The sequence below is a fragment of the Lepidothrix coronata genome, unplaced genomic scaffold (assembly GCF_001604755.1).
Source record: "Lepidothrix coronata isolate B3197 unplaced genomic scaffold, Lepidothrix_coronata-1.0 Scaffold280, whole genome shotgun sequence".
Classification (NCBI taxonomy): Eukaryota; Metazoa; Chordata; class Aves; order Passeriformes; family Pipridae; genus Lepidothrix; species Lepidothrix coronata.
In genome coordinates, this window is record NW_016690460.1 from 408577 (window position 1) to 417415 (window position 8839).

Genomic DNA, 8839 nt, shown 5'->3' on the forward strand with positions numbered 1-8839 from the left:
GCCCAGGGGAAGTTATAAACATTACCATCCCATAGGTATTGCATTAAACACTTCAAGTCACTTTAAAAATCAAAGAATCACAGAATATTCTGAATTGGAAGGGAATGCTTGGAAGTTTAAAATTAGATTCGAGAATGGAATGATTTAAAGGTCTTTACAATGAATGAACTGTGAGATTACTTTGTTTTAAGCATAATTATCTGTATTTAAAAATATTATTCCTAAAACATTCAATTTTGGCATCCAAAAAGAGATTAATTTGGCAGGCTCTTTTTATATTAGGCTTAATCAAGCAGCTGTCACAAGTATTGAGGCCATGTTACTGAGAACGCAGCTGCGATGGGCAGGGCACATCTCAAGGATGAAGGACCACCGCCTCCCTAAGATCCTGCTCTATGGTGAACTTGCCACTGGCAGCCGCTTGAGAGGAGCCCCGAAGAAAAGATACAAGGACTCCCTGAAACAACATCTCAGCCTTGGCCATATTGATCACCATAACTGGTCTACTCTGGCCTCAAATCGGGAGGCCTGGAGACACACCATCTATAACGCAGCTGTCTCCTTCGAGAACACACGCAGGATCACTCTTGAGGAAAAAAGGCAACGCAGAAAGAACCGTATATTGCAGAATACTCCATCTAAGGAGCCTTTCTGCTGTGCCTTTTGCAATCGGATATGTCTGTCACGTATTGGCCTCATAAACCACCAGCGTGCCTGTAGCAAATGTGGATAGAGCCTTCCCAAATCTTTGTTCGCGAAGCCTAGCCATGATGAATTAAATCATTTAAATACAGATGTTCAAAGTAACCAGTGATTCAGATGTTCAAAGTAACCAATGATTTAAGACATTTTGGAATGCCATTATCACAAATCTTCCCCAATATTAAAAATTATATCATTTAGGCCCTGCAACATTGTAATTTTGTTGAGATACCATAGTTGTTATGTAAATCAGTTTCTAAATTACTTGGAAAAATATTATGAAAGCGGATCATTTAACGCTCACCTAACTTTTGTAAAGCCTTTTGAGGACTTAAATGAAGCACTTAGGCAACAACTGTGTCATAGACTTCAAGTCAATTAGATGACCAGGCTGTAAAGCTTAATTAGCACAATGCTGTGGTGTGTAGGAAGCTCTGTGCTGCCAATAATCCCAGACTTTTCGTTGAGAACAGAGAGAATTATTTGGTAAACAGTCAGTTTGAAAGTATTGCACAGAAACTCCCAAAGTGAAGCCCCCCGAAGGTTTGAAATAGTGGATGAAGACAGAAGGATATGAGAGCAATTGTCCACATGCAGCTGTTTTGCTGCATTCAGTGTAAAACCATTTAGCGTAACAATTTGAAAGCTAACACTGGGTTTCTTACTCTGGTGAAAAGAATGAAAAGGAGGAAAAAAGCCAACTCCTTTCCTCAAAACTTACCCTTAAATTTTGTTTCTGTTCTGCACTGAAAGATGGGGAAGGAGAGGTTGACAGAAGGTGCAGGGTTCTTCCTACATCTCAGTAAGAAAGGCCTGACAACAAATGGCATAATAAAATAACTGTTTTAATAAAACAGAACAAAAAGACATAAATAAAAATGGTACTGAGTAAATCTTACATCCTTTCAGATGCTGGGAATCCCACATTCATGCACCATCAGCCAGACCCTAATAAATACAATGACAAAAAATAGAGAATTAGCAGAAGGGCATCATTGTGATGGCCCAGGAATTTACACCTCTATTTCTGCACATCCACAGGTGAACATGTGGCCAAAAGCAGGTGAGCTGTGCACCTGAAATGCATTTTCACTGCAAGAGGGCAGAGAACAACATTTTGACACAACCTATTACACTTTTCAGTCCTCATATTTTTCCCAGGACATCACTCAAGCCCAGGACAAATTACATGTTGACAAATTATGTGTCAACCAATTGCAGAACTCAAAAGATGTATGGCTGAAACATGACAGATTCTCTTGAATATAAACAGGTCTCATTAAGGCTGGCTGTAAATTTTATGCCTGGCCAAAAAAGAGTAAGTAGTGTGTAGCCTGAAGATAAGCACAAAAATGTGAATGGAAAGGGCATGTGTTTTTTTCTGACAATAGCAAGAAATGGAACACTAGGTAATTCCAGAGCAGAAAAATTTAGTGCTGGAAAGTCCTTTTAAAATAGGCTGAAGAGCTTCCACAGTTCCACAAGACCAGAGGAGAGCTGTAACACTTCGTTTTTCTTATCAGAAAAAAACAACAAAACCCAACTAGAAAACTTTGTCAGATTACTCTGTGTTTCCCCCAGCCATGACAAAACTCTGCAATGAAGAGTTCAGCCTAACCAGAAACTCAATTGACTTTCATAATGAGGCTAGAAACAAATTTTGCCTATATTTTTGAGAAAAACAAAGTGTAGCTCATGCTGTAATAAGATTCATATAGCTACAAAAAACCCAAAACAAAAACCACAACACAAAACCAACAACAAAAATATTTCTTTTTCTAAACTGAAATTTGATGGTTTCAATATTTTAGAGCATTCACAGAAGTATGTCAAATATAATTTATTCAAATAGAGTATTTTTCGTATAGTATGTTTAGGTAATATTTAACCTGTAAAATTTTCAAAAGCTGGGAGTTGGGAAGAGCTTTCTTCAGAGTCAGGAGTGCTTGTTTTTTCTTTTCTTTGTTTGTTTTTTTTTCTCTAGAAAATTACATGATGTATTCCATCTGTTGTTTGTCAAACCCAAATGAACTGTCCATTTTGAATTCCTGTTTTGTAATCTGATAACTGATCATCGTTAAGTCACAGTGGGGATAAATTAAAGAAACTGAATTCTCCTTCCAGAAAACACAATATAGGAAAAGGCATGTAAAAATGAAACAAAAGCCATGTAACAATGAAACAAATACATAAGAAAACTTGAAAGCAAGGTAGTAAAATAGGGAAAATTCACACATTCAACTGGTTATGAAGCAAAGGCATTCCTTTTTCTAAAATGAGTAATTTTTGGATCTTTGTTGAATCACATTTAGATATTTTAAAAGGCCGGCTTTTTTGGTCAAAAGAGCCAGACTGGGCAACTTGGCAAACTTCTCCTTTCAAAATATGTGTGGAAACTCTCATTTGAGGTTTCAGGGGTATTATAAAGATGATATTTCTCTGGTATGCATTGATATCTTCTGAGCAAAAATGAGAAATAAAAAGACAGGCACAACGGGGGGAGGGGGTGCATTTGCAACATGGCAAATGTCAAAACAGCCAAACAACATCATCTACAGGTGTAAAAAGTGAATTTCAGCAACCTCCTTTCTGACCCCAGTCTTCCAATAAAACTACATTATGCCTGACTATTTTATTTTAACAAATGGATTATGATACATTGTAGCAGAATAGTCTAAAATAGCTAAACTTTTCTAAAAAATAATCAATGTATGAAAAGAAGGTGATTAAACAACAAATTTTGTTTAGTATCATCATAGAGGTGAGCAGCTTACAAATACTAGAATATAGACAGACACACACATCAGTGTATCCCACACAAAACGTAATCTCAGGAAAACCTCCAGCCAGCATTCCTGTAACAGCAAAAGATCTATTGTACTAAAAGTACAAAAATCTTTGACTAGTTCTGTGTCTGAATTGTCCTCAGACTTTACAAAGAAGTTCTAACATCCAAAAATTCAAACAGAGCGAGGAATAAAATGTATCACAGAAGGGTAAAATCTATCTATTCATGTTATATGGGATTTGGGAAAGAAAAGCTCTAACAGATCCAGTTTCACACCAAAGAATATTTTCATTACACACTTGTTAGTTGAAGCTTGGTCAAACAGCCATAGATGTATCCCAGTGACTCAGAGCCTTTTATTCCATGTGTGTATGTGTTTTTTCGTTAGATGATTTCACTGACTTGTGAAGAGATACTTTGGAATTACAGTGATACCACTAAAAAAAGTAAGAAATCTCAACCGCACCCAACAATGCCACCATAAAGCTCTGCCTTCAAGAAACTGATGTAATGTCCACAGATATATTTTAGTAGCCTGACTGCAGACCCTTATACAAATAAAGCTAAAATATTCTCCTTTTCACACTTTTTCAACAAGAAAAAATTTTAATACAGAGCTCAAAAAAAAGTGCCACCAATTGAGGAATGGATTCCAGCCAAGCAGCAAGGAAAACATCTCCCAGTAAATGGTGTTGGTAGGGTTGTAAAGCACAGGTTCATTTGCTTGTCAGTAATACCTAAAGTAACAAGACAAGAGACACCCTAAGGGTGGGAATGCAACTGGCTTGAAAAGAAAACATTAAAAAAAAAACCAAAACAAAACAAAAAAAGCTTTGAAAAGTTCTCTGAGTATGAAGTCACACAAGGTAGTGGTAAATCATGTGAGCCTTTTCTGGCAGAAATCAATTTTTTAACGTTCTAAAGAACTGTCTATTTTACTGTTATTGTCTGTTTTATAGACCAGATGCTTTTTTTGTTGGACCCTGTGGCTCAAAAAATAAGGGTAAGCTGGTTTTGGTTTCTATTGTTGCTGAGGCTGTAGTCTATTGAAACCTATTTGTGATAATATGTAGGAATTGCACTCTAGTAGATTTTAACTTCAGTGATTCGAGGATAAAATGGAATTTCCTGTGTGATGCAATATTGACAAAAGTGTCACCAGGCAGAAGTATTGCCATGCTTACACAGAGGCAACAGTGGGTTTTTAGTGTTTTAGAAACAAACACAACAGCTTACATCTCCAGCAAATTGTCATTTGTGAGTGTGGTACAGCACTAGTGCTGCTACCATGAAAACAAACCAACCTGTGGGGAAAAAATCGCTCCGGAACTAATTTCAGTAACTGTTGGCTCATTCAAAGTCAGCCTTCTTCTTCTGCAGCCAAAATACATGTGTTTACTATATAACTTTTACAAATATAAGGTTGCAAACTTTCTTTCTGATGCCCATTTTTCACGTCTGAGGTCCTGACTTTAACGGGTGAGGTGAGGTCTTCTGTGCTGTCCTGGAGTCCATGTAACATGTCACAAATCACTTGGGGCGAGGGGCGTGAACGTTGTAATGCACCCAGTGATGGAGATAGTGCCTGTTTCTCAAAGCCAGCCTCTTCTGGCTGCTTCCTCAGCATCCACTGCTGCTCCACCTGCCAGTTTGGAGGTGGAGCAGCACCTCCAAACTGGTCTTGGGCTTTTGAATTTTCAGAAGCCGCAACTTAAATTGCTCAGGATTCCGGGTAGGAGAGCAGTGCCATTCATCCAAACTGGAATGAGAGAAATGATTACGCACAGTGACAGCTTTTTATAAGCCCATTTCCTAAGAAGGCAGGAGCCCAGTTCCTCATCCCATTATCCTGCAGGCTAGAGGCCACCTCTTGGGTTACTTGCTACTAGATTGGAAAGCTGTGTGATATTTAGAGAGGAAAGTTCAAAGCTATATGAGTCAGAGTGAGTTCCTCTTTTAATCTTCCACTGTGTCAGATACCATAGATTAGCAATATCCCTAAGTGATATTTAATACTAATTACTTCAAGGTCAATGAGTTGTAACCAGAAGAATCTTTAATAGGGCTTTATAATGAGTATTTCTTCAGACCCATTTCAGTTCTTCATGTATGTCTGTCCATTCCTGGCCCACACAAACCTGAAAACTGACGTTCAGGCTTTTGTTTTGCCAGTTATGCTCATCAAATATGACTCCTACAAAGCTTTGCCAACGGAGGGTGGGTTTGTTTGGTTTTTACTTATAAAAATAATTTAAAAATCCCCACAAGGTTTTTCTTTCTACATACAAGACAGGAATTTGAGTCTTTTAGAGCCATAATGTAGCTGGGAGTTACTCAGTGGAATTGTGGAACTGTACAGTTCTTTTCTTGCAAAAGCTACACCAGATATTGTCTTTGTTTCTTTTGTCCTTCAAGTCATCTCAGTAGTATCAGTCTTCAAATATGAGTCAGACCCATGGGAGAAGAAAAAAGTAATAATTTAGAGTGTTTTTTTATTTATCTTTTAAGGTCTTGAGGTTTTAAGTTCTTAGTTTTGTCTCTGGTATCTGAAGGTTAGAAAATTGCTTTTTAAAGAAAAGCTAAAATTCTGATAAAATCACGTGGCAAAAGGGCTCTCTAAGCTTTGAAAAAGCTTGACCCAGTGGAAAAAAATTCACCATTTTGCAGACTGGAGCTTTTGACAACAGTATTTTCTAAATGCCCAGAGAAGAATAGTCCTTTATTCTTTCCTTAGAATATTAACGAAATTCTTTACATGATCAAAAAAACAGTTCACATTTACACAGTGCTTACTAAGAGGCACTGTAGTACCTACATAGAAGAAAAACCAATAATTTAAATATTCACACTTTATTTACTAAAATAAACAGTAATTTTTTTCAGTTGGCCAAAAATATATCAAATTATTTTGATCCAAAAAAGAAGAGAATTGAACTAGACATCTAAAACTCAGCTGCTATTTTTACCTCAGGGAAGGAAGTTGAACATGGACTACTAAGAAAAGTTGAAGCTACCTCATTTATTAATTTTGTTTGATTCTCCATGCTTCACTGTATTTACTTTTTAGTTTGCTTTTCCAGTACACAAAAGTGTTTAATTTTTCATTGTTGCAAAGGAAAAGAAAAAAAAGTAGCATAAAAAAAATCAAATAGTTTACAAAAAGGATCAAATAGGTTTAAAAGCACATAAATTTTCAAATGGATGAATTAACTGCTGGCAATGCATACTAACAGCAAATAAAATCAGATAAGAATATTACCACAGGCTTTACAGTTTATGTAAATTTTTACTATTAATCTTGGAAATTAGTTTGTTCTAATCTATGTATTAAATCAATGGGAAAACTTATATCAATTACATTTTCTTTGACAGTCAGAAGATCAGTGTGAAAACAACTGAAAACTGCAGAGATCAGTTCTAGACCTTTTTTTATTCGCTGCAGAAAAGCGGCAAGGAACGAGATGAGGAAATATTCTTCAGCTGAGAACATCTGTGGATAATTCTTAGCCTACTTACCTTGAAAAATTTTGCGGTTCACAAAAGCATAATGAAATGAGGAAAAGACTATTAACCCCAAATAGCTGCAGGCTTCATCAGAAATTAGGGCTCTTAAACAGAATAAATGAACCAGCCACCTTCACAACAGGCCTGTCTGTACAGTTGTCTTTTACAAACTGTACAGACTTGGCTTTATTGCCTTAAAAATGAGCAGCCAACTGATACACATTGCATTTAATTTCTTAGTTTTATAATTATTATTATTATTACTACTTACTTTCTCGATGAGATAGCTTTATACTTAGTGAGCAGATGAAAAATACATCTGTTCTCTTAATTCACATTGTTTTCTTGTTTGAGGTTGAACTATTTTCATTAAAATAATGAACACATTACACATGGACTTAGCTACTCCTTGCTGTGGAAAACTAGTTAAAATTTGTTTTTAAAGAATGCACATACATACATACATAAAGCATTCAACATAAAGAATGTTGAATCCTCAGATTCAACAAACCTCCTGCCAGCCATCAACTCTGAAATAGTTATTGAACCTGTTTATATTTGTCTATACATATGTATGTACATATATTTTTTGGGGGGGTGTATATATATACCCCCCAATGAGTACACATAACTCAAGCTCTTATCTTTTGAATATTTTGGTCTGAAAATATTCAGATAACTTCACCACAAAGAAGAAGTTCTAGTGTGAGTCAGTTCCAGCTTCACAGGTCAGGGTAACATATAGATGGCTTCTAATATGGTGTTTGCAAATCCCCAGTACAGCACATACAGGTGAGGGGGAATTTGCTTTTCCCCTTGTTGCTGTTTCTAAAGGAAGCACCCAAGTGTCCTGTATCCCTCCTGTATTCCTATGAAAAGATACCAAAGACACATTTGACTTTGACCTCTCTTCTTTCTTTCTTACTCTGGAAATATCCAAATAAGTATTTTTACCTTTATCCAACTCAGGCTCAGAAATTCTGTTTTAGGATTTATTTAGTAATTATTTTTTCTTTATTTTAAAGACAAAAGCTCTTTCTGAAACCCCTTGTTGCAGACAGGATCATGACTACCATAGTTTGCACTGCATCTTCCTGAAAATCAAGGACCACTTCACCAGCACAAGAAGAACATCCTTGAATTCTTTCAGGAATTTCCCAAAGACTCTCAGGTGACAATGTGAAATGATCAGATGGAAAAACGCTTTCTTTTTGCCACGAGAGTGATTGTAAAATAAAATCAAAATCACAATCAATGAATTTAAATGAAATTCAAGTACCAAAAAATGAATTCAAAAAACAATGAAATCACAATCAAAAAGATTAACCCTGACTTTCCTTAGTCTTCTGACAGCAACGCTGAAGCAGATTCGTTATCAGTTTTGGCTTACTGTTGAGAAATTAGCCCTTCATAGAACATGAAAGATAAATACTTGCCTTTAACATTCAACAAATTGGAGCTTTCACTTTAATATAAACCTGTGTTATCTTATAAGATAATTTTTGTAACAGAGAAAGGCTCAATTACATAATGTAGTACAGTCTCCTTAATGACACAAGTCTTTTTGAATTTAAGTTTATTACCATAACTGTACGATGTGCCCTTTATTAATATTACAGTATGCCACAGTAAATTACTATATTTTTTTAGACAATTCAGTTCATATTCCTGAAATATGGATATAGGTCATATCAGATCTATATCCATAGCATAAATATGACCTATTTCCATATTTCCTATGTCCATATCTCTGACATGGATATAGGTCATAATGTTAAAAAGATGTTTGAAAAGTGAAACCTGATTTTGAACTGTCTGTTGTACTTTTACAAAAAAACCAGGAAT